The sequence below is a fragment of the Staurois parvus genome, unplaced genomic scaffold (genome assembly GCF_062004578.1).
Source record: "Staurois parvus isolate SC_StPar_1 unplaced genomic scaffold, SC_StPar_1.0 ptg000472l, whole genome shotgun sequence".
Classification (NCBI taxonomy): Eukaryota; Metazoa; Chordata; class Amphibia; order Anura; family Ranidae; genus Staurois; species Staurois parvus.
In genome coordinates, this window is record NW_028318268.1 from 777,501 (window position 1) to 804,680 (window position 27,180).

At 41.5% G+C, this 27,180-nt stretch overlaps 1 protein-coding gene across 1 annotated transcript in view; it reads right to left on the bottom strand.

Annotated features, from left to right (window-relative positions):
- The window catches only part of FURIN (furin, paired basic amino acid cleaving enzyme), a 337,561-nt gene that overhangs the window by 118,167 nt on the left and 192,214 nt on the right, over nucleotides 1-27,180 (bottom strand). The window lies entirely within an intron of this gene.

Consider the following 27,180-nt stretch of genomic DNA (forward strand, 5'->3'; position numbering starts at 1 on the left):
ACACTTGTTAAAACATCATCACAAATGCTAAGATGACTGACAAATAACTAAACACATAAAACAACCCAGATGTAGCACTAAATATTAAAACACAAAAAACGTGTATGGACATGAAGTATAAACTAAAGCAAAATTAAGAGGCAATAGAATTTGCATAATAATTTGGAACAGGGTGTGTGTGTGTGTATGTATATATATACACATATACATATATATACACATATACATATATATATACATATATATATATATACACATATACATATACACATATATATATATATATACATACACACATACATACACACACATACACACACACATATATATATATATATATATATATATATACATACATACATACACACACACACACACACACACATACATACATTTTGATTAAATCATGCAAAAACCCAAAAATATAGGTGCATCAAAAGGTGATTATCAACATTCAAAATTCTGTGAACTTCACTAAATGTTTTCAAGTCCTGTAAGATGGATACCAGGAAAAAAAAAAAAAAAAGTGGATGACTTTTCTAGAGAATAAGCAGAGGCTGATGGACATATGAGAAGTTTTCTTTGAATATCCCACGAATGGGCTTGGGGTACGTTTGTGACAAGACCCTAGTTTCCATTAGGGTTAGAGGCATCGAGCCATTCTCTACTCACGTCATATATTGCCTATTTTGACCTCTTTACATCAGAGGTCATTTCTGAGCAGATTCACAAACAGCACATGAGATGTGTTGGATGTAGAGTTCATGGAACTTTGAATGTTCATGATCAAAGATGGACTTTTTGATGCACATATATTTTTGGGAAGAGTAAAGGACTGGCTCTTGCATGATTTCACTACTATCACTATTTATTATATAAATTATGAAGTTTTTTTACACACACACACACACACACATATACACACACACACACACATACAGACACGTATACATATACATTCTTCAATGTATATGATTTGAATACATTTTCACATTTCTTATTGAAACATTTATTGATCAGCACTGCACATAAAGTTTTTTGTTTATTCAAGTAGTTTAAAAGCAGAACTTTACCCATAGCAACTTGATAAAAAAATAATGCTCTTTAACAAGGAACATACATTCCAAATTGACAATTATGCAAACAAACTCCAGGCCCATACACACGATAACAAAATCGTACGAACATTTCTATACGACGAACGATTGTCCGATTATCTGATTTTTAGTAGAGTGCTTTCAGGGGATTCTGACTTTTGGGATGACAAAAATCGAGGGTGCAAGCTAGAAAATTTTTATTGTGTGTGAACACATCGTTTATAGTGTACAATAATGGCACGGAAATAATCAAATAGAAAAAAATGCACATGATCAAAAGTATAGAACAACCCTACACTTCCTCTTCTACTATGCTAGTTTGTAGCTATGTTTACCTTTGTCAGATGAGGATTTTCTTACAAGTCAATACCATTCTGACTAAATCATAATATGCACTTTCATGGAAAATCGAACGACTGTTGTCCGATTTTCTCATAGTGCATACTAGGCTTTAGTGTTTGCTGTAAATTGCCTCCAGCATTGCTCCTGTTAAGTCTTGCTGGAGGCTACCATTTTGTTGAAGTCTATAGCCAGAGTCCAAGTCCCCTGATCAGCAGTAAATCTTTAGGCTGTCAGCCAATCAGCCTCTAAAAATTCAGCACTGTGCTAAAAATAAAGACGAGCAACTGAGCATGTGCAGAGCAAGGTGACACAATGCATTACTGGATTTTAAACAGTATAGGCACTTAATTTTAATGTTTTACATAGCTATACCTGCAAAAGAGACCAGTCTGAAGTGCTCTAGGATCTTTTCTGACTAAAGTTCTAAGAGTAATACACAGATTATGCTGCCTTGCGGTTTTGTAATTTGTTGCGTGGACACACACATTTTTTTATTTTGATCAAATTCAAACCGTGAACGCGGTTTTAGTCCAGGAAATTCTGGAAAATATTGTGATATACATGTGCAACCGGAAATCAAACATAGAATTCAAAACATCAGCATGACAAACTACATTTTCAGGGTTTTCATATAAAATACCACAGGTTTATGGTCAGCTTGTGGAAGTAGTATATGAAGAGGCTGAAGACCTCCACTCCATAGTCTAAATACTGTAACACAGCAAACCAAAAGATAACACTGTTCAACAAATTTTTATTTTTTGCCAGTTTTGGAAACAAAAGGATCCATTTCTTAATGAATTTCACATTCTGAGTTCAAATATAACAATGAAATTTGTCAATTGGCTCTAGTTTTTCTGTAAACGGAGTTTTCTACTATAGGCGTAATGACTACATAATGCACAATAATTATATAGATAGATGTCTTTCCACAAATATAAAGCAAGTGATATTGACTACATAACAAAGCCTAAATGGCATAATATATTGCATAGGATTACCAAGAAAAATTATAGCCATAAGCTAAGTTGAATCATTTTAATACTTAGGATTCTCACTAGTTTTGTCTTCAGTTTGTGTCGGTTTTGCTTCTCTTGGCTTTTCTCTTGTATTCGAGGAAAGGGCTATCTCTTACAACTGCACGTGACTACACACTTCAGGTTCTTCCTCACTTGACTCAACCACGAAGGATTCTGGTGCTTTAGGAATTGGTAGCCCCTCTCCATGAGGAACTGGACGTATTGCCGATGGAATATTTGGATAGTGCACAGATAACTTTTTCTTCTTATTTAGCCCTTTTACAATTGGAGGCACCATACAAAAGTAACAATTACTAACGTGATCTGTTGGCTCTCTCCAAATCATTGGCACAGCGAAAGGCATAGATGCCTTTTTTCCATTCAACCATTGCTCCAGTGCCGTCCCACAAGAATTGCAGCATATATGTGGTGCCCGGCTCTTGTCCTGGTCTCCTATTTTGCAGCCAAAATACAAGTTGTAGGCTTTCTTAATCATTCCTGTTATCCTCCTTTTTTGTGAGATAAAAGTTATTTCACCGCAGATATAGCAGAAATTATCTGCTTTATTCACACAAGTTCGAGGCATTACTGAGTAGCCTATATAAGCATAAAACGAAATGTAAAGACGCTGTCGAACTACAATCAGCTACAGATACTGCAGCTTGTATGCAGTGAAGTGATGCAATTAAAGGCTAATATTGCATCATCTCAGTATACATGCAATTTTCTATTGGTCACCAGTATCAATTGCGCAATATGCAGCTAAAGTTGCATCATAATTTTGAATGGCTTACGTCATTAGATGGGTGAATATATCATGGAAACTAGAGCCAATCAACATTTTTTAGGGTCGTTTTCATTTTCAGCACCCCAAAATTATGTAAGATTAGCTAATTTTATGCCCAAAACTTTTTACCTGTTGAACAGTGTAATTAGTTGTCAATTCTCCAGAAGTCAAGATTCTGTGATGGAAGACAGCATTGTGTCTTTGCAGACCTAGCATTTCACATGCCCCCACCTGTATGGAAATTGTATGTTCTTCTTTTGTTTTGGTTTCCTTCCAGTACTTGTTTTCTCCACAATCCTATTCGTGCATGAATGATTTCTACCAAAACCAGACCATGCACGTTCATGTGTGTCAAGAACAATATTTTTATGTACAAACCAAATCCAATTAAGTGGTATAGGCCAGAGTCTGAAGTCTATAAGGGAAAGTAGACAAATTGGACAGTGATTGTTTCACTGGTAGTTGGCTTCTTATGGCCACATCTACACCTGTGAATGATCATGACAGTGTTAACAGCGGGGATCCCAGTTACTATTGTAGAAAGCAGCCCCCTTAGAAGAAATTGGTCCAGAGCTGACTACTCACAGGTGATTGCTACAGGAGTGAATAAATGTGAGTGCCCAACGATTAGCTGCAGGAGCAGTCAGCCTCCTATTGCTTTCAATGGGGCTGCCTTCCACAGCTAGTCGCTAGGAGCCCCCGCTGGGGTTCCTACATGTATTTGATGTCAGGCCCATTCACAGGTGTGAATATGACCATAGGAAGCAAACTATCACTGAAAGCTTCTCCATAATTATCACCACAGAGCTTCTAGTCCACTCCCTGGTCATCTCTCGCCTCGACTACTGCAACTCCCTCCTCATTGGCTTACATTTGCATAGGCTATCCCCCCTTCAGTCCATCATGAATGCTGCCCCCAGACTCATCCACCTTACCAACTGTTCAGTATCTGCCACCCCTCTCTGCCAATCCCTCCACTGGCTTCTGCTCACCCAACGAGTTAATTAAAAACACTAACAACTTACAAAGCCATCCACAACTTGGCCTCCAGCTACATCACTAACTTAGTCTCAAAATATCAACCAAATCATTCTCTTCATTCCTCCCAAGACCTCCTGCTGTCTAGCTCCCTTGTCACCTCCTCCCATGCTCACCTCCAGGACTTCTCTCACGCCTCTCCCATCCTATGGAACTCCCCACCCCAATATGCCAGACTATCTCCTTCTCTGTCCACCTTTAGGTGATACCTGAAAACCCTCGTCAGAGAGGCCTATCCCGCCTCCACCTAACAATTATACTTCCCCCCCCCAGTTATTCTCTCTTGTATCTCTTGACCCTCCCTCTTTGTAAACTCCAATGAGCAGTGCCTTCAGATTCCTCCGGTATTGGATTGAATTGTAACTGTATTGTCTGCCATCACGTTGTAAAGAGCTGTGTAAACTGTTGGCACTATATAAATCCTGTATAATAATAATAATGAAACAGTCACTTTTAAATTTTTTTGTCTACTTTCCCCTATAAACTTCGGACACTGAAAGTGATCAAATAATAAATTTCAGATGTTTGTTCAAACAATTGGAAGCATAAAAAAAAAATTAGTTTTCATAGCAATAAAACAAACATAAGTACATATTCTGTAATCTATACAGTGCTGAGGAATATATTGGTGATATATAATGGAACAGAATTAAAAGCAAAAAAAAAAAATAAATCAAAGGGCAATATCCAAAACAAAAAAAATTGTAATAAACCAAAGCAGACAGATAATCTCCCAGGCAATTTATCCATTCATTGCTGTCATGGTTGGGACAAGGTAGAGGAAGGAACACAATCCATATCAGGAGATAAAATGCACTGTTCTGTGCAAGGGCTGCAGATAAACTACCGCCATTTATAGAGTCATTTGAATGAAAGAAACTGCAATGAAGAAGAGAAATGGAGGCACTAACTGCACCAGCTCAACTATGCCTGTCTGCCCGGTTACTAAATCTCGGCACAGTGAAGTCCCATAACCTTGAAGAGGTTTCAGTAAATGTGACCGGTGTTAGGTGGTGGCAGGACCGATAAACTGCAAACTCAAAGCATGCGAAGTGACATCGGTGGAACCAGATGCACCAAGTTGTAGAAAAAAACAAAAAAAAAAAAAACTGCTCGGTGTAACTAAATTATCACTACATCCCGTGCTCACCTCCATGGAACCGCTCAAAGCACAGGCGCTGAATGTTTCCAAATGATCATTTGTGTTCCGTTAAAGCAAAACCCTTGACAATCTACAATTACCATACCGCTGGAGACACAGAGAGACCGCAAAATCAAACACACAAGAAAAAAAATGAAGCGTTATTGTGAACTGTAACTGTAAAGGCAGTTAAAAAAGGTACTTTTTCATTGCCATGGAAACAGGGAGTAAAAGTCTGTTATTCTGTGGGAAGCTCTTTACACATCCACAGTGTGGTAACTATACTGTTTATACATTCAGAGTCTAGTCAACAAGCATAAAACTAGGGATGAACAGGTTACACCAGACTCTCTAAACCTTTTAAACACAGAGGAACCCATGAAAGAACTTTCATGGTCCGAAGGAACTCCAGTTAATTACTATACCTGCAGCTCACAGTACACTAGCATGAATAGTAAGCTGAGATATAAGAATAAAAGGAAAAGAATGTGGCATACTTGTCTTGTATAATTTCCCTGGAGGTTAATGAAAAATTCTAGTATTAATAATAAGGTGTAATCCTGGGCTATCCTTTCAGCCCCACATCCAACCACTGACCAAAGCTTGCCGCCTCAGCCTCCGCAACATCTCCAAAATATGACCCTTCCTAACCAAAAACACTACAAAGCTTCGAATTCACTCCCAGGTTATCACTCACCTTGCCTACTGCAACTCCCTCATTGGCTTACCTTTACATAGGCTATCCCCTTTTCAGTCCATCATGAATGCTGCCGACAGACTTATCCACCTCACCAATCACTCAGTGTCTGCTTCTCCTTTCTGCCGATCCCTTCACTGGGTTCTGCTTACCCAAAGAATTAAATTCAAGATACTAACAACTTTCAAAGCCATCCACAACTAGTCCCCAGCTACATCACTAACCTTTCTCAAAATACTAACCAAATCATTCTTTTTGTTCCTGCTCTCTAGCTCCCTTGTCACTTCCTCCCATGCTCGCCTCCAGGACTTCTCCAGAACCTCTCTGGAACTCCCTACCCCAATGTGTCTGACTATCTCCTACTCTGTCCACTTTTAGACGATCCCTGAAAACTCATCTCTTCAGAGAGGCCCATCCTGCCCCCACCTAACAACTGTACATGTATTTTCTCCGTCAGCCCATGCCCCAAAGTTATTACCTTTTGTATCATTTGGCCCTTCCTCTTAGATTGTAAGATCGAATGAGCAGGGCCCTCTGATTCCTCCTGTATTAAATTGTATTGTAATTGTACTGTCTACCCTTATGTTGTAAAGCTCTTCGTAAATTGTTGGTGCTATATAAATACTGAATAATAATCAGTGGAAAGTGCCCATTACATCGGTGGTCAATAAAGAAGGGAGCCTTGTAAGATTGATGGTCATTGGGAGAAGGGCCCCATTACACTGGTTGTCAATGGAAGGAATGCTCCTTACATTGCTGGCAAGTGTGAAGAATACTTCTTACATTAGTGGTCAATGAGACAGAATGCTCTGTCTTGGTGGTCAATGAGATAGAATGCCCTTTATATCGGTGACCAAATATCAAGAATACTATTTGTGGTCAGAAGGAAGACTACTCCATACATTGGTGGTCAGTGTAAAGCATGCTCCTTATTTTGGTTGTCATTGGTAAAAATGCTGCTTTCTTTGATGACCAGTGGGAAGAATGCTTTTTACACTGGTGGTCAGTGCAAAGAATGCCCCATACATTGGTGGTGAATATAAAAATACGCCTTACATTGGTGGTCAGTATTCCTTACATTGAAATAATACTACTCTTACAGATTACGAAAAAGTGAGCATTCGTGTCAGATTTAACATGTGGTCCAGACAGAAGCTCCAAAAGTGCAACTGGCAACGCACAGTCAATCAGACACAGGGCCCCAGGTCACCCGACACAAGATACATGAGTGGGTTTTCTCTCACCACCAGGCAGGGGACTCCTTTTCTCTTATCAGCTCCCAATTTAGAGCTGACCAGGTTTCCACCAGTAGAGCACATAGTCTTCACTCCAGGCCTAGGCTATACTTAGAACATCACTAACAGAATATTACTTTACTGTTCAGCAAGGCTTTTTTTTCAGCTGGAACTTTGTGGAACTCCGTTCCACCACCTCTGACTCAGGCTCTCTGCTCCATACTCACCACGATCACTTGTAAACATAGAAATCCAAAACAAATAAAGTAGCGCTCCCAACACTGTGGAAGTTAATAGAGTCACAAGCCCAGGAACAGTTTCAATTAAAATTCACTTTAATGTTGGGTTAAAAAGCATGACATGCAAGAATGCCCACATTGATACATCACCAAGCCAATGGAGAGGAGAAACACATATTCCCAGAAGCTGGAGGATGACACATGATTCTGGACCCAACAGTAGGTTGATCAGCCCAGGAGCCTCAGGACAGTGGGAAGGGTATGTGTATGGCAGCCACTGGGATTACTAAGATGGCGTGTCCACCAGAAGTCACGTGTCCCAGATCTGTTACGTCATACACCTGGCGAGTCTGTCAAAACAAGGGAGCACTCAAACCATAGGGAAGAAACTGGCTTCTGTGTTTGCAAGTAACAGCTTGTAAACCAGTGGCTCCAACAGATCTGATCAACTGAACGGCTCCCACTGAGTGCAGGATGGGGACAAGGGAGATGCAGGTGCCCAAGGTGGAGTGTGGTCATAGGTGGTAGGGGGACATCCTATGGTAGGTAGCACCCTCTGTGATCTCTACTTTTTCCATGATGGAACTTTAAAGGAGGGGGAGAAGATGAGGGCGAGGGGTTGTGCACAGGGGTCAGAGCTGAAGAGGGATGAAAGTGAGATGTGGATGAGAAATGCAGCGGTTAGTAGCTATGGAAGAGGGCTGAACTCTGCAATCTGTGTGCAGGGCAACCATAGACTATGAACTCGGTACTCTGTGTGTAGCACACCTCTAAACTTTGCACTAGGTGCGTAATGCACTCCTGGTATTTATTTCCGGTTTAGTACCCTCCCACTGTTAGTGAAATTTAACATTGCCTACTAATTTATGCAGTTTGACGAGCGTGTGTTGGGGGAGTGCTTGTGGGCCATGGCTGAGTTTCTGCACCTACGGTGTTCTCTGAGAAAAAAAAAGCCCTACTGTATAGCATTGCAAACAGTCCAAATTCTGGGTTACACAAGTTCCATACAATGGTATATCAACCTATTCCAAACTTTATAGCATTGTCTCACTAGAGCAAGGAAGGGGAGCATGGTGGTACTCATACCCTAGGTGCATACTTGATCTCTCCATTTAGGACTCGCTAGATCGTCCTTCTGCCTCTCCCCTGAAGAGGAGAGCACACAAGACTCCCTCCGATGTTCTCTCTCTGGTGGCTCCAAGCATTCTCTCCAAAGGAGCCCCAAACCTGAGACCCCTTCCACCTTACTTAATAAAGAGGTACCCACTTCATCTCTTCACCCCTAGGAGGGGGGTGAATATTTAAAGGGAAAATCTTCAACCTGCCTACACACAGGCCGATTTTTTTTGTTTCAGATGCTTAAAGCTTAACTCTGGAAAAAATAATCCTCCTTTCAGTGGAGTTTCTTCTGCATTGCAAGGATTAAAGGCTTGTATATGCCTAGGATATCTGTAAAAAGGATTTTTACTGTACCATACCTTATCCCTCACTCACACAGGCTCCCTATATACTATGTGAGTGCCCTTCCTCTGCAGCCTTTTCTCTAAGGTACTCCGGTTGTTTTAGGCACTTGGACATCATCAACTACAATTCAGGGCCAGTAGTCCTGCATTTTATGTTAGGACGCCAAGGGCCCACCCATAAGCCTAAGCATCTGGCAGGAGAGTGGAGTTCAAGCAGCTGGGAGATCAAGAGATAAGGTAAGTAGAAATCTTTTATTACTTGTACACTGGGCATAAATAATAAATTAACATTGCAGTGCAGGTGGAACCCCATGGCATATGGAGGACATTTCTTTTTCCTGAAGTTGAGCTTGAGGGCTGGTCCTCAACAGAATTTCAGAGAAACTCATGCTGCAATCACGTGAAGCGTGTTTATTGCAGCCTACTCATTAGAGTGGGCTGCAAATTGCACCACACCGCAGAATAGGCAGTGCCACAACAAATCACATAGTACTGCAGCACCATACGATTTTGTGCAAGCAAAACGCACTCTGCATTTGAGATGCCCTTAACATTACGCTGGCACCCACAGCAGATTGCAACGGCAGTGCATTTGAGCATGGTGCGGGTGTGAACCAGCTGTCAATGGTTTGATCTGTTGCATATTGTGCGTAATAAACAGAATTAAGCTCCGATAACAGGAAATGGCAAGTAAAGTAGATTAAAAGACTTATGGAAAAATACCACAAAAAAAAAAAAAAAAAAAAAAAAAAAAAAAAAAGACTGCAGCTATGTTCACAATGAAGTCTGTGCTACCAATGTACAATTACGAAACACCACATCGAGGAAGGGTAAAATAACAGATTGTTAATAAATCCCAGCATGTTACAGTCTTGTGATCCAGCAGCTTCCAAAAGGATGATGAGGATCTCGGCTCAGCAGATGTCTCAGGGGAAATTTAACCAGGTTCCAGAAACAAAAAGAAAAAAACAAACTAGCCAGGTAATATCTGCTTATTGAAGCAGTGAATGCATGCTAGATAATCTACAGGTTACTCATATCTTTACAAAATAAGAAAAAGTGCAGGATTCATATATACAGTGGGGCAAAAAAGTATTTAGTCAGCCACCAATTGTGCAAGTTCTCCCACTTAAAAAGATGAGAGAGGCCTGTAATTGGCATCATAGGTAGACCTCAACTATGAGAGACAAAATGAGAAAAAAAAATCCAGACAGACAATCACATTGGCTGATTTGGAAAGAATTTATTTGCAAATTATGGTGGAAAATAAGTATTTGGTCACCTACAAACAAGCAAGATTTCTGGCTCTCACAGTACCTTCTTCTTTAAGAGGCAACTCTGTCCTGCACTTATTACGTGTATCAATGGCACCTGTTTGAACTTGTTATCAGTATAAAAGACACCTGTCCACAACCTCAAACAGTCACACTCCAAACGCCACTATGGTGAAGACCAAACAGCTGTCGAAGGACACCATAAACAAAATTATAGACCTGCACCACGCTGGGAAGACTGAATCTGCAATAGGCAAGCAGCTTGGTGTGAACAAATCAACTGTGGGAGCAATAATTAGAAAATGGAAGACATACAAGACCACTGATAATCTCCCTCGATCTGGGGCTCCACGCAAGATCTCACCCTGTGGGGTCAAAATGATCACAAGAATGGTGAGCAAAAATCCCAGGACCACACGGGGGGACCTAGTGAATGACCTGCAGAGAGCTGGGACCAACGAAACAAAGGCTACCATCAGTAACACACTACGCCGCCAGGGACTCAGATCCTGCCGTGCCAGACATGTCCCCCGGCTTAAGCCAGTACATGTCCGGGCCCGTCTGAAGTTTGCTAGAGAGCATTTGGATGATCCAGAAGAGGATTGGGAGAATGTCATATGGTGAGATGAAACCAAAATAGAACTGTTTGATAGAAACACAACTCGTGGTGTTTGTAGGAGAGAGAATGCCGAGTTGCATCCAAAGAACACCATACCTACTGTGAAGCATGGGGGTGGCATGGGGTATATATATATATACACATACACACATACATACATACATATATACATACATATATATATATATATATATATATATATATATATATACCGTATTTGCCGGCGTATAAGACGACTGGGCGTATAAGACGACCCCCCTACTTTTCCTGCTAAAATTTAGTGTTTGAGCTATACTCGCCGTATAAGACTACCCCTCTTCCAATGCACACCAGTGGCAGGAATAGTGCCCCATCATTGGTATCAGTGGCAGGAATAGTGCCCCATCATTAGTATCAGTGGGGGGAATAGTGCCCCATCATTGGTATCAGTGGGGGGAATAGTGCCCCATCATTGGTATCAGTGGGGGGAATGGTGTCCCATCATTGGTGTCAGTGGGGGGTGGAATAGTGCCCCATCGTTGGTGTCAGTGGGGGGGGGGGAATAGTGCCCCATCGTTGATGTCAGTGGGGGGGGGGGGGGAAATAGTGCCCCATCGTTGATGTCAGTGGGGGGGAGGAATAGTGCCCCATCGTTGGTGTCAGTGGGGGGGAGGAATAGTGCCCCATCGTTGGGGTCAGTGGGGGGGAGGAATAGTGCCCCATCGTTGGTGTCAGTGGGGGGGAGGAATAGTGCCCCATCGTTGGTGTCAGTGGGGGGGAGGAATAGTGCCCCATCGTTGGTGTCAGTGGGGGGGAGGAATAGTGCCCCATCGTTGGTGTCAGTGGGGGGGAGGAATAGTGCCCCATCGTTGGTGTCAGTGGGGGGGAGGAATAGTGCCCCATCGTTGGTGTCAGTGGGGGGGAGGAATAGTGCCCCATCGTTGGCGTCAGTGGGAGGAATAGTGCCCCATCGTTGGTGTCAGTGGGAGGAATAGTGCCCCTTCATTGGTATCAGTGGGAGGAATAGTGCTCCATCATTGGTATCAGTGACACCAATGATGGGGCACTATTCCTCCCACTGACACTTGCTGACCCTGTTCTCGTATGGTGCTGCTGCAGCCAGCATATGTGGTTGCAGCAGCACCTCTACACTGACCACTTACCTGCTGGTCCTGCACTCGATTTTCGCGGGGCCGCTCAGCTCCACCCCCTCGCCGGTGATTGGCCGCCTGTGTGCCTTTCCTGAGCTACAGTTCTGACGGCCAATCACTGGTGAGGAGGCGGAGCCGAGCAGCCGCACGAACATCCAGTGGCCGAACTGAAGGCGCAGCCGCGCTTCCTGGACCGGATCGTCGTGGGACCGGAACCAGGTAAGAAACAGCCGCTGCCCACCCCTGTACTTAGTGTCCCTTCCATTGGGGGAAGGGGGGGGGGGCGGCGGCGGCAACGCGCCGCCCGCCTAAAAACTGTCAGTATGCCGTATACCGGCGTATAAGACGACCCCCGACTTTTGAGAAGATTTTCAAGGGGTAAAAAGTTGTCTTATACGCCGGCAAAAACGGTATATATATATATATATATACACACATACATACATACATACACACACACACACACACACATACAGGTGAAACTCGAAAAATTAGATCATGCAAAAGTTCATTTATTTCAGTAATGCAGCTTAAAAGGTGAAACTAATATATGATATAGACTCATTACATGCAAAGCAAGATCGTTCAAGACGTGATTTGTCATAATTGTGATGATTATGGCTTACAGCTCATAAAAAACCCAAATCCACAATCTCAGAAAAGTAGAATATTGTGAAAAGGTGCGATATTCTCGGCTCAAAGTGTCCCACTCTAATCAGCTAATTAAGCCATAACACCTGCAAAGGGTTCCTGAGCCTTTAAATGGTCTCTCAGTCTGGTTCAGTAGGAATCACAATCATGCGAAAGACTACTGACCTGACAGTTGTGCAGAAAACCATCATTGACACCCTCCATAAGGAGGGAAAACCTCAATAGGTAATTGCGAAAGAAGTTGGATGTTCCCAAAGTGTTGTATCAAATCACATTAATAGAAAGTTATGTGGAAGGGAAAAGTGTGGAAGAAAAAGGTGCACAAGCAGCAGGGATGACCGCAGCCTGGAGAGGATTATGAGGAAAAGGCCATTCAAAAGTGTTGGGGACTTTCACAAGGAGTGGACTGAGGCTGGAGTCAGTGCATCAAGAGCCACCACACACAGACGGATCCTGCACGACTAGTAATCTATATGGGAGGTATTTTGATGGAAACCGTACCATGCCAATAAAATATAACTGCACCCGTACAATGACTGACAGAGAGAGCAGGAGTAGAAATCATCATTTCAGCTGCTACTTCAATGTCCAGTCACATGCAAGGGTGGATCTGAGGCATAGCTGTCCAATTACAAACTTAAGCGGGTCTTCGGCCTGTCTATATGGATCGACTGCAGAACATTCTGCATGGAGGATCCAGAGAACACAAGATCTAACTTAACTATCTGGAAGAGGCATTTTGATCAACCAACTGAATGAGCAAAATTATAAAGCCTATGACAGGAAAACATCTTGCATATGTATTTTAACTGTTGCGGTTTACCTGGAGCTATGCTTAAAGTCATGTTATTCCTTCTCATATTCTGCATTGTATCCTCTTAAAAGTGGCTTTAGCAGATTTGGTCTACCAGTAGTGATCAGCGGTTGGCTGAATTGTTTGTATTGGCAAATGACAGTTCTAAAAAAGGCAGACAATGAAGCAAGCACAATCTCACCATCTGAAGGGACGTCCATCAGGAAGAGGTTCTCTAGACCAATGCACAGGGTTGAGCATGTATATCTGCCCCCCCCCCCCCCCAATTTAAAACTTCACACACAGGTAGAGATCTCTTATTACTGCTTATCTTGGTGGATGTAATCTTGGGTCTGTGATATACTATTTGTCTCAGTAATGGGAAAAACTTCAATGTGAAGGTGGTGGTTGAATGCCCTCTGTCATGCAGAGCTAATTAGAATCAACACTGTTATCCACATGTTATGCCATACACATTATCTGATAACTGTAATGCTATTAAAACCATTCTTTTCATATTTGGATATGATGGAGAAAGACTTAGTTTGTGCAAAGCATAGCAAGTAGGAAAAAAAAAAAAAAAGGATTTTGTTTGCGTTCGACTATACACCTATGAAGGGTGCATTTTACCACGACCTCTGCAAATTAATTTTAAGACCCAAAATGGTTATGGATTACACAAATCAGCTTGCCTACAGCAAAGCAAGCCTGTGATTATAAGACAATGTAAATTATTCAGATTTGTATGCAAAGTGCAATGTTGCGATTTTGCATTTTGATACACTGTGGGGTGTGCAATGGTCTTGCAAAAACCAGGTACATGAAATTTCCATGTCTGGTAACAAAAAAAGTTTGCTGCAACAAAGTAAAATAAAGAAAAACTTTATAGCATATTTCATTAGTAACTAAAGAACTATTCCATGAATGGCATTACTGTGTGTGCTTAATTTGGGTCAGCTTGGCTCAAATGATTTATGGTGATGCCACCAATGGTGAAGTTGTAATTTGCTGTTGCAGCCCATACTACATACAGGAAGCGGCATCCTCTTTTGGCAGCTGCTCCAGCGACTTCCCATCTTGCGCCGGCACCTCCACCAATCTGGAGAAGCCCGAGTGGTGGAATGCAAGGCTTACTCTGATTGCCTAAGGCAGAGATTGTGAGGTCATCAGCCTGCCTATCTAGATTGGTTAATAAGAGAAAGCCTTGTATAAAAAAGAAAGAAAAAAAAAAAAGGGGGGGAGGTTCTCATGAGCGGCAGAGGTGTTGGTGCAAAATGGTAGGTCAAAAGGGGTAGTTGCGGGAGCACCAGCTTCCTATATATAGTATAGGCTACAGCAGTAAATTACAGTTTCACCATCAGCTATATGACAAAAGTATGTCAAGTAATCTCATTCATGGAGTTCGTCTTTAACCCAATAAAAGGTTGATGAAGACTTTCTTACATAAAAGAAACCCATTCTTCTGCTATAGTCAATGACAATAGAATGCTCTAGATAATCTTTGTAGTCCTCGTTAGAGAACAAGCGCTGCCCACTCAGACAACCTCTTCCAGACTTACTCAGACTTGTGATGATCACAGAAGCTTTTCATTGCTGTGCTCAGCAAAATAGACTGTGATAAATGTCCAAAATTAAAGCCACATTTGAAAGGCCATTAAGTTTTCATCAGGCGCACAATGACTCAAGAGTATGTGAGGTTATCAGACAAAAGCGCATTTGTTATTAAGAAGTCATCTGCTTTACAGCGTCTCAGTGAGAGATGACACACCACCTTCTTACTACTCATAAAGCATGCACTTAACACCCACAGGCCCCCCCACACCAGAAACATGGACTTTATTTCAGAACACATGAAATTTTAAAGTAGACCTAAACTCCGATCAACTTTAACCCTTCATGTTGTAAACTGTCCACTAAAACAATACATACCAAGCTCTTAGTCGGTGCTCAGCTTGGCTGCAAATTTTGTAAGTAAGGCCTCTTTCATATAGGGCAAACTCCTACTTGCTCAGCTGGTGATCTGTCTGCCGATTCCCTGCTGAGCAGAGCGGGAGGATGACAGGTCCATGTCCACTCAGTTTATGCAGAGTGGATATGGATAGAGGCCATTCTGTTCTAGGGTGGCTGGGTGTAAATGGACAGCCAATCCATTAACACCAAACTGCCCTTTCAGTCGATCCTCCAATGTGGAGAACAACAGGTACCCTTGCATTTGTTTTTAGCAGATCGGCCTGAGGTTGGTGGGTGTAAACAGACAAGTCCGCTTACACCCATCGGTCTATAGAGACGAATTAACCACCCAATCAGGCATGCCTAAAACAAACTGACAGTCAGACATTATTGGAAAAGTCATGTGAAAGGGGCCTGGGGATCGGGATTACGTGAACAATTTAATCCTGGAAGAATTTTTTTAGGCAAAGAAATAAAATGGCAGGTTCTAGTAACCATATGGTCATTGGCTATAGCTCATGGTAATGGCCACGGGTGCCATTCAAAGAATACTCAATGAATGCAAAGTGTTTCCTGACTGGACAAGGTGGAGAGATGATGTGGTGACATCACAATCTCTACTGCTTGGCATGGGATCCAGAAGCTAGTGGCAATCACTATACTAATGGTGCCTACCACAGTGATTTCTATGTGGAGCAGCCAGCTAGACCAACTAACTACACAAAAATAGCCATACTTTGAATTAATATTTAACATTAAAGTGAACCTTAAAGAAAGAAAAAAGTAACCTTAACTGTTGTAAACACACAGCAAGGATTTCTTGGTGCCTTCCATGTCACGTCAGAATTTCTCTTCAGTGACAGAACCTGGAGTCCTGAGCGATTCTGGTGCCATAAAATTCACCTTGTTTGATGGGTCAAAAATGTAGCTTAAACCTCTCCAATACCTTACTATTGGTCCAGCTGGCCAATGGTAAAGCTCAGAAAGTAGCAGATGGCAGGCCCAAACTTTTCACCCCTTTAGATTGTAAGCTCATGAATACGACAGGTTAAAGTGCTATGAAACCCAGGATTCTGCATTCACTAGATCTGATCTCAGTACACAGAACATAGAAACGCAATTATTTTAATATAAACTGCTAAATACCTTTTTTCATCAGCAGTTAGAGCAGTCTTGTGACTTCTATCAGGGTCCAGCAGAGCACTGGTTAAAGCTTGTAGGAGGAGTTTTCATGACTGATGGGCCTATGAGGCTGCGTAACCCCCAACCCTCTGTCTGGACAGTGCTGACTGACACTGTGCTGATGACATGCACCCTCCCAGAAAAAAAAAAAAAAAAAAACTCTAGCAATATACATCAAACTGAGCATGTGCAGCTTGCCCCCAAGGCTCTGTTCTATCAGCAGATGGATTGGACAGAGTAGAAGTGGAGGATCAGAGAAGACCAGATCAAACATCCTTTGACAATGCAGAGGATTAACTTATACAGACTGATTTTACTTCTGTGGGTTTAGTAACACTAACTTTTTTGTCCTGAATTTTATTGTAACTGTACTTTCTCCCTTTATTTCACAAAGTGCTGTGCAAACAGGCGGCACTATACATATCCTGTATAATAATAATCATAATAGTCAACATGTGTCAACCACATATTGATTCCGTGGCAGAAAGGAAAATGGACCCAACAAATAGGCATCTACCATATGTTGTCAACAGTGGTTCAGGCAAGTTTTCCTCAGTAGATCAGATATCCATCTATCAATAAAAACACACATGTAAGAGACTACCGATTCCCGTATATAGTACCAATACCTTATTATCGACAGAGATAAACTAGTGAAGAGTTTCATACTACCTGCCTCTAGCTGCACAGTTCAGCATGGTTCTTTTTTAATATTTTCAACTTAAAGTTGAACTTGAAGCAAAAAATAGCAAACATTCAATCCAAATATGAATTCAAGATTAAATCATACAGCTGGAAAACCGTTCGGCAGTTTCTTGATATTCACCTTCTTTAATCTCCTTCAAGGTAGCCCACAGACTGAGAAAGGGAGGGACAGCACTCAGAACCAATCAGGGCCCTATTGCTTTGGAACATGTTGAGAGGAGGGGAGAGCAAAATGATGACCTCATCAGTGAACATTTGCTCTAATATACAATCACAGTCAGGGGGCAATCAGACCAGGCATACTTTAGTGATGTCTGATGAGAGGTCCAGGACTTTACTAACCAGTCCTACAGGGAAGACAGGATCAAAACAGTGGTTAGGCAAGAAAGTTTACTTACAATGTAAGCAGTTCAACTGTCGATTTAGTCATTTGCCTGGAGGTCATCTTTTAAATAAGACCCTAATGATGGTATTCTTCAGTACTTCAAATGAATAGTGACACACTCCCAGAAAAGAAAAGCTTTACTTACTAGTAGAGTAAGAGTAGACATGTTCACCGACTAGAACTTCTGATTGGCAAACAGTTATAGGAATTTAGCTTCTAAAAAGATATGAGAGCTAAAGTAGTTTTTTCTAATACAACGAGGAAGGATTAGAATTGCCAAGGTTTTCAATGCTGCTATATTCCCATTGAGGAGAGGAGATGAAATGTCATATCTAGGAGGAGAGACAGCAACAAAAATCTGGAAAAGTTCTAACACTCACCACTTCAAAACACAACTACAAAAAAATTCTGTCAGACACTACATGATTGGCCCACTACCTGCAATTCTGGAAGCACAAAATTCTGAGTTTTTTTCTTAGCTTTATTTGGGTTGCCATTTTCGGCTAATAGACCACCGCACCCCTGAGAGAAGAGTAGTTGGAGGACCTCTCAATAAATGAGTAACAATGGATGCTTTAAAATGTGGTCACTCATGTATACACTTACCCACAGACAGGTGAACGTCAAGTTTTCATTAGGCATTGGTCTTCTGACAAAGACTGCAGAAAAACTGTCAATTCAAATAAGTATTTCCTAGATGATTGCTGCCAGAAAAATAACTATTTTGCCATTTTTGTTGGGTAAGAAATATATTGGCATGTCAAAGGCGTTAGCATAATCAACTAAAAGTATTAGCCTGATTATCTGGCCCCAATACATATGTATTTCTGTCAAAGAAAATTGATACAGTTTAGCAAATAAACGAGTGTCATCTTATGACTACAGGTGACCACAGATGGAGAGCTTTCTCAACCACGTAGGAACAATCTAACCACCCTCAGACACGAGCATTTTTGAAGTCCTGGGTAGAGTGGGAAATTCATAGTGGACCTGGAAAAACAGCTGAGGAGCCTTGACTGGTAGAGTCTATAAGCACCTCATCGACAAAAGATAAATCACTCTTGATATGTCCTATCTATGGGCACCTTAGGGTAGCCAGACTGTTAAAGGGGGAGAAAAGGTTTGGTGATAGGGTTATATATCATGACTAATTTGGCAAGGAATTTTGTAGAGGAAAAAAATAGAACACCTCAAGCACATACACACCTTTCATAACACAGCAAAAAAAAAACCTGAGTCTCTAAGGCTACTTTCACACCGGAGGAGTTTTTGCATAAAAAAAAAGCGCCTGAAAAGCTCAAGAAAAATGCTTCCCTATGTATGGCTATGTATGTTTTCACACTGGGGGCGTTGCGCTTCCATTGCAGTGTAAAAACTCCTGCTTGCAGCATTTTTGGAGCATGTTTAAGTTATAAAAAAAAAAAAAAAAGCTCCAAAAATGCCTCTTCTCATTGAAATCAATGGAAAATGCCTGAAAAATGCCTCTGAGAAGCGTTTTTGGTTCAGTTTTTAAGTGACGTGTCGTTTAAAAATAACACTCAAAGAGCGGCAAAAACGCGTATGCATTTTTGCTGTCTTTTTGCGGCGGATCAGTTTGAAAGTAGCCCTTAGGCTACTTTCACACTGAGGAGTTTTTGAAGCGCTTTTGCGGTAAAAAAAAAAAAAAAGCACCTGAAAAGCTCAAGGAAAATGCTTCAGGACAATGCTCCTTCACATACATAGAAGTACTCCTCCACTGTGTGGCTAGCCAGTAAAGGCCTTATGGCTGAAAGAATAATGACATGGCCCCCTTCCTCACCTGACCTAAACCCTATTGAGAAGTTGAGGGCCCTTCTTAAATGGGAGATTTACGGTGAAGGAAAATAGTACACCTCTCTGAACAGTGTCTGGGAGGCTGTGGTTGTTGCTGAACAAAAAGCACCTGAAAAGTTCAAGAAAAATGCTTCCCTATGTATGTCTATGTATGTTTTCACACCGGGGTGTTGAGCTTCCGTTGCGGTGTATACTCCTGAGAAGCGTTTTTGGATCAGTTTTTAAGTCATGTGTCCTTTAAAAAAACACTCAAAGAGCAGCAAAAGCGCGGTAAAAAACGCCTATGCATTTTTGCTGTCTTTTTGTGGCGGATCAGTGTGAAAGTAGCTTTAGGCTACTTTCACACTGAGAAGTTTTAAAAAGGTGTTCTTCCTAAAAAAAAAGGACTTGAAAAGCTTAAGAAAAATGCTTTTCACACTGGGGCGTTGCGCTTCTGTTGTGATGTAAAAATTCCTGCTTGCAGCATCTGTGAAGCATGTTTGAGTTACAAAAAAAAACAAAAAAAAAAAAACACGCCGCATAAACACCTCTTCCTACTGAAATAAATGGAAAACTCCTGAAAAACTAACAATATTCTGCTGTGTATAGCCATCTTAACAACAAGAAAATGTTTCTATATTTAAAAAAGTTTGACCCCAACCACATGGAAATCTCATTTAATCTAAACATGCAAATCTAATCTCGTCTGAAATATTCATAGTGTCACGACCCAAAATTTGTATGTTTAATTGAAGTTTTTGTGTGATGTTCAGCATTCTCAGTAGTTCAAGATATGACAACCCATAAGTAATGTAGCATTGCTTCTGTAGGAAGAGTCTCCAGTAATGGACTGCCAAGTTAAACCTGCATTCATATGCAAAGAATGTTTGTGCGTACCTTGAAGAGAACTGAAATTTGTTCCTTGGAAAGCCTCTCACTAATGTAGCATAACAATCTCATTTATTTCACTGTGTTCCCATTTTTCACATTTCTCTTGTTAAACAAGTCACTTAAGAGGTCAAAACACATAAAATGACTATCTTTAAACATGTGCGAGGCCCAATAAGTAGGGTACGGCATCATACGGGAGTTAAAAAGCAGTGCCAGCGAGGTGAATGGTTCGCAGTCTTTGCCGCACGCATTCATATAAACATGTTATTAGAAGAGTTAAATACCAGTTATATGCATAAACAATCACTAGTCTCACAAGTTGCCAAGACTTTTCTGGGAAACCTTTGAATTATCAGTGTAATGCCAGAATACTCAATCCATACCATTCAAAAGCTGAACTCTGGGAACAATAAATATATTCCTCAAGAGCCACAGAGGATGTAAACCTACTTTGTGTGCAGCAAATGCGGCACAGCACATAGCCTGTGCAGAAAACAGAGCTGTGGGAGGAGCCAAGACGACTCCACCCACTACAGGATTCCTGCAGAAAACTACAGAAGGGGGTGGAGACAAGACCAGTCATCTTGCACCAAGAAGGGAGAGCAACAGTGGCCAATCTTCATTATAGTATAGGAAGCTCCTGCACAGTGGTAAAGTCTCACACTGGATTATGGCACAGAGCTTGATGAAAAACACAAAAACAGCTGTGGGAGGGGCCAAGTAGACTCCACCCACTACAGGATTCCTGCAGAAACTACAGACGGGGGTGGAGACAAGACCAGTCACCTTGCACCAAGAAGGGAGAGCAACAGTGACTGATCTTTATCTCTGTGCAGGAGCTTCCTGTGAGTAGAGTATGGTTTAGGTGATATTTAGAGACAAGATTGTTGATGTAATTTGGGGCAGTGTTATAAATGGTTTTGTATGTTATTGTTAATGTGTTGTATTTTATTCATTGGGCAATGGGAAGCCAGTGGAGGGATTGGCAGAGGGATGGTATTATGGTAACACACACATTACCGTAGTGGTGTGGATGAGCCCTTGAAGTTACACTCTGCACAAACAGCTAAAAATCTAGCTGACAAGCATATGTGCTTACCATTTTACCTATATCAAAACCAAAAAAGAATGTTGGGGACTTCTATCCACAGAAAAATCTTGTTAATTCGTCTTACAATGGCATTATGTAGAAATATTATGACGTCAATGCTGTGGTAGATAACGAGCAGTGTGGGAGTTTGGTTTATAGGTGCAGGCATGGTTTTATTACCTATTATAGGTCTTGGTATGGTTATGTGAAGTTTTGTAATAAACATTGTGTCATTTTTATATTTTCCCATGTGTGCTTCTTTTCTGTGCCAGAAAAGTCCGCTCTTCTTTTTTTGTTTTGTCATTTGAATTAATTGGATGTGGTCCTATCTAATATGGATTTAGCATCTTACCTGCACAAGGATTGGTAATTCTGTTCAGCCAGTCTTGTGATTTATACACATTTTCCACACTGCACAGTGTGCTTCCTGGGCTCGTCTGTCAAATTGGGATGAGCTGTTGTGTCCGTGTAGCCCGTGTCCCCATACACTTACAAGGGCTACATGAACGCAGCACTTTGCAGCTCAAGCCATAACAACAGGTGCCCCATTTATGGATTACGGGCCTCCATACCCATGTGAATGGGACCTAACTTGTTGCTTTCGATTGTGCAAAATCAGCTTTCGGGTTTAGTAGTTCACCTTTATGTGTCACCTGTCAACCTCCAGCCTCATCATTGGACAATGATTTAGCACAGTCAGCCTCCAAATTGGATAATGATTTAGCATCGTCCACTCCATCCAGCAAGTTTTATCTAGGAAGCCATAAAGCCAAGTCAGGACATAGCAGAGAGATCTTACTGACTGGCAGAGGTTGGCTTTATGGCTTTGTAAATGGTTCCCAATAACTTGGAGACTCAAAGTAATCCTATAACACACCCTGGTGCACCCTCTGTCAGTTGCCATATATACATTTTATCCAAAGAATAGCTGCATTGCTCCACTTGAACATGAGCCAGGAATTACTGATGCAACAGGGCAATGGTGGAGGAACTCCCCATTGGTATCCACCCAAAGTTTTTAGGAAAGACATAAAACTCATTCTATATTAAATAAAATTATATACTATGAAATGAGGATGTTTGAGAATTAACCCAAAATAATTAACCTAACAAAAAGCCCATATATTCATTTACAGTCACGCCAGTACTATATATTTAAAGAGACGCTAAGCAATATTATTATTATAATACAGGATTTATATAGCGCCAACAGTTTGCTCAGCGTTTTACAATATAACGGGAGACAATACAGAACAATACAGTTCAATACAAGCAAAATAGGAGGGCCTGATCCTGGGAGCTTACAATCTAAGAGATATGTGAAAGACAAGGATGTACTAGACCGCTGGTACTCGCCAGTTCACAAAAAGGTAGCACGGCACTAGTACTGGCATTCTGCTGCATATGAGAATCATCAAAAGTGCTAACAGAGATCAGGCCTGATTCTGCAAACACTGCAGTTTTGTGTGCAATGTATCAAGTGACAGGGACCTACTGACACTGCACTTGCTGGGGGAGAAGGGGGGGGGGGGTAAGCGTAGGGGCTAAACGCAGGTGCTGGCAGGTGCCGGTGCTGAATCCGCTATACTAATGTGAACACTGGTATAGTGCTGACCTGATCAAAGATATTGATCCATTCAGACGCTATACTAGCAATGAAGGATTATTGTGCATGAGCGTGTTCCTGGCAATCAAGGGGTTAAACGTGATGACTGGTGTACTGACGGGCAACCTGATACTATCTGGGAGGGGTGTGAAAACCATGGGAGTGCAAATCATGTATATATATATATATATATATATATATATATATATATATATATATGTGTGATTTTGCGCACCCATGCCGCCCTGTAGCAGTATTTCTGCTATAGGGTGATCAGGAAGCGGTTACAGAAGAGGTTTGTGTTATGGCGCTGTGCTACTTCAACTGACAATTGCGCGGTCATGCAATACTGCACCCAAACCAAACTTACGTCCCTCTTTCCCACAAACAGCCCTCCCTCGGTGGCATTCGATCGATCGCCTGTGCGTTTCTCACTCTCTGCGCTACATAAAAAAAGGCCGACAATTTTGAGAACAAAGCACAATATTTTGGACTTTTTGCCACAAAACATGTCCAGCAAAAATATTCAAAAATCAAAGTTCGTCATAAATTCCGGCCAAAACCCAAACACGTGCAAATCAACTGGTCCACGTGAAAGTTATAGCGTCCACAAATGGCGGGAAAGATACTGGGATTTTTAATTTTTTTTTATACGAATACTAATAATGCAATATGATTACGGTCGCAAAAAATACATACATTTCCAGTATTTAGTGTCCCTGTAATCTATTTTTCATGTTTTTCTGCCTCTTTGTAACATCTTCCTTGATTTCCTGAACCTCTCTTTATTTCCCTTCATTGCCATTTGGATCAAGCAGTGCATGCCAGTTGCAGTCATGTGCACCGCTGTATGCACACTACAAATCCCATAGTCCATCTCAGGAGCAAGCAAGAGATGGTGGCTATGCTTCTATATATAGTGGAACCATTGAGAACAAACATTGCCAGGGTGCTGGGATCTCAAGGTACAGGGGTCTCTAGAGGTACAGGTATACAGGAGAACGCAGGAGGAATAGGCAGATGCTGGAGGTACAGAGTGGCTTGGTTTAGGTGTAGCATTGTATGGTCTGAATGCAGAGGAACACATTGCCTATAGCCCTCTAAGGTCAAACTTTGTCTGATCAATGCTTGCTCTCTGAAAGAAGTCCTGAAGTGATGACAGCTGTGTGCCGGAGTGGAGACCCAGCACTGGATGCCAGGAATGGTGAGAGTTACTGGTTTTGGAGAACATTGTCAATTTTATACTGCCATGTTCTACCACATACATTCAGTATGCCAGGTTACCTAAAGAGAGGCACAATAAAACCAGTATTGGTATGGTACGTATTTAAATGTAGCATGAAACGGTCACACTCCCTCAACCCCCCAACCTCAAACTGCTCCCCACTTTTCTGAATCAGTGGGTGCTTCTCTCTATAGTGCCCTGTGCACATCTCCTTGTAATCGGTTTACTTTGTTCATTTGCTTACTTCCTCTGTTCCTAGAATGGTGGGGTTCATACCGCCATACTGACCTGGGGATGGGAAATTTAAAAAAAAAAAAAAAAAAAATGTAGTAGCCTTTGCATTGCACATCTGATGAATTGATCACAGTTGCAATGCTCTACAGGCTTCAATGGAAAAAAAAAGTAATGGATATAGATGCACACATTTTATTTTACTGTGGGTGCATTTATTGCATTTTTGCAAAGGATGGCCTATGCCTTAAAGTAAACTCATCATGACAAAAAAAAAACAAAAACAAAAAAAAAAAAACCACACACATTCTTGTACCGTCCAGTACCAGGTAGTAGAAAGAAGCCTGTGTCTGCCTGTTGCTACTTTAGCTTTCTTTGCCAAGAACACAGCCACTTTAAAGGGATATTAAACACTACATTTTAAGCACTTTTAGCAGCTGATTTAATCACGGAGTATGTATCCTCCTTACCTTTCAATCCTTGCCTATGTTACAGTTTAAGCTGGTGACCAGGCTATGACCACATGGAACCCAACATGGTTCCCGACATAGAAAATACAATTATTTTAGTAAACAAACTGTATAAAGCAGTCTTGTGACTTCCAACAGTGTCAAGCTGAGCACTGGTTAAAGCTTTTAGAAGGAGTTTTCTTTCTGCTCTAGGAGGATGCAGAACCCCTGACCTGTGTGGACAGTGCAGATTGTCCCTGTGCTGATTACATGCACTCTCCCAAGACAAAAAAAAGCAATATGCACCAAACTGAGCATGTGCAGTGTCTCCACAGATATGTCTTATCAGGAGATAAGAGGAGGAGGATCAGAGAAGACAGGATCAAACAGCATTTTAACACAATGCAAAGGATTAACCCCTTTGATTCCAGAGTGAGTACATCAAGCAGGCTTTACTGCATATACAGACTGATTGCACTGTTGTGAGTTTAGTAACACTAACTTTTTCCTGTGAAGACTGGAAGTTCAGGGAAGCAGCACTGAAAATGCTTTTGCTAGGGTAGGAATTTTAGTTCATTGAGGCATGCTTATTTTAGCTAAAAAAAAAAAAAAAAAACCACTGAGGTTTTAATACTATTTCAAGGGCTTGTGTACATGGTTTCTTTTGCTCGATTCGAACTTTACCAGCATGTGTACAGATTTTAATTTAATTTAATTGTGCAGTTGAGGTGGAGAATTCTGAAGATGATCTGAAGATATGACGACAATGATTGCATCTGTCCAGGCATATAGTCTAAGTCCTCATGCACACTTGCAGCTGCTGTTTTTGGCGTTTTTTTCTACGGCCAGTAAACCCCCCAGCATGTTATCCTATGTGTCCATGCACATATAGACTAATCAACGTTTTTTGGCTAGAAAAAACCCCCAGAACTAGTGGGTTTCTAGAGGAGTTTTTTTAGCTGTAAAAACACTCATGCTGAAAAACGCGACAAAATGCCACAAACAGGCTATTTTTGGACTTTTTTTGACCAAAAAAAAAAAAAAGCTAAAAAATGCAAACGTGGAAAAAAAACACGGTAAAAACGCAGCTAAGCAATAATGCAAACAGGCTAAAAAAACCTCACGTTCTTAACGTGACTTTACACAGCTAATGTTACCAGCGTTGTCAAAGCGCCCCGTGTGCATGAGGACTAAAAGCGCTCCTATCACTACTTCCACAATTCAATTTTACAATCTATCCAATTTGGTGATGAGCAGGTATGACCAATAGAGAAGGACAATCGTGCCCTCCTAACACATCTGCACATATTCAGGATATACGCGTAGTAAAAGGGAACAGACCTTGGGCATGATGACATTGCATTTTCAGCTACCCTATAGCGTATAGCTTGCTTGTTTTGTGAGCTACAGGCCGCCCTCAAATCGGTCTCAACTGAATCACTATAGCTTTATCATTTATTTATTTAGGTACTTCTATAGCGCCGTCAATTTACGCAGCGCTTTACACATATATATTGAACATTCACATCAGTCCCTAACCCTCAAGGGGTGTACAATCTAAGGTCCCCAACTCACATTCATACATACACATACTAGGGCCAATTTAGACAGGAGACAATTCACCTACCAGCATGTCTTTGGAGTGTGAGAGGAAACCAGAGCACCCGGAGGAAACCCACACAGGCACAGGGAGAACATGCAAACTCCATGCAGGAGGCGCCATGGTCGGGAATCAAACCCATGACCCATTTACTGCAAGGCAGACGTGCTAACCTCTAAGCCACTGTGTTATTATTTATTTGTTCTCACAATCCACATTCATGAAATTAAATCCTTGTATAACAAGCAATACACATTGGCCTGCTCTGTGACCTTGTGCACAGAAGTCCCTGTATATACATTTTTCGGTGTATCCTTCATATTAGGAGGTAAAGAAGATGCTCTCCCCCCACCAGATAAGAGCCGATGATTCATTACTGTGTCATTACACATCTCTAATTTTCTGGAACCACTGAAGTGTGAAAAGTATGCCAACAGGAAAAATGTCTTGTAGCTCATAGCAATCAATTGGAATCCTTGTTAGAAGCAGATTGGATGCCATGGGCCACAAGAAATGTTCCTTATAGCACACTTTTCATAGAAGCGCGATG